Source organism: Aplysia californica, unplaced genomic scaffold (assembly GCF_000002075.1).
Source record: "Aplysia californica isolate F4 #8 unplaced genomic scaffold, AplCal3.0 scaffold01051, whole genome shotgun sequence".
NCBI classification, from domain to species: Eukaryota; Metazoa; Mollusca; class Gastropoda; order Aplysiida; family Aplysiidae; genus Aplysia; species Aplysia californica.
The window spans coordinates 48,912-49,529 of record NW_004798321.1 but is presented as its reverse complement, the minus strand read 5'-3'; positions in this window follow the sequence as shown (position 1 = coordinate 49,529).

The following is a 618-nucleotide window of genomic DNA, read 5'->3' as shown; positions in this document are numbered from 1 at the left end:
TGACAATGGGTGGCCGTCTTACACAGGTTTGACTGTATTATCAAATTCAGTTACAGTACAATTAAATTCCAAGTACAATAGAGAAAAATTATTTTGGTTTTTAAAAAATGAATAACTGTTGTGTAAGGAACAGGGCAAAGGGATTATAACACTCTCATAAAATGCTCTTGCTCTTTCCACACAGGGTAAACCTACCCCTGTTTACTTGTTTACACAATTCATACATTCCTCTACAAACTAGTGTCATTAATTTAACTTCATCTCAAAGCACCTATGACATACCAAAAGGTTGCGGATCTGTGATGTATCATTTATGTGTTCAGGTCAGGCCCTTCAATTGTTTACATAGCACAAAAATTAAAATCATTTCCGGATGAGCTTTGAATACTCAAATCATAACATCATAACAACTCTTCCTACCTCAAACCTACTGCGATCTGTATGAGTCTTGGAAACACGAGACCTGGGGAAAGAGCATGTTGATATGGTCATGTTTTTGTCCTTTCTCTTACACAAAATCCCTTCCAGAAAGCTTGAGGAGAACAGAATTGTCAGGAAGCTCAAAGGCCCACTAAAAACCAGAAAGAATAGTGAAATACCATTAAATAAATAATAAGT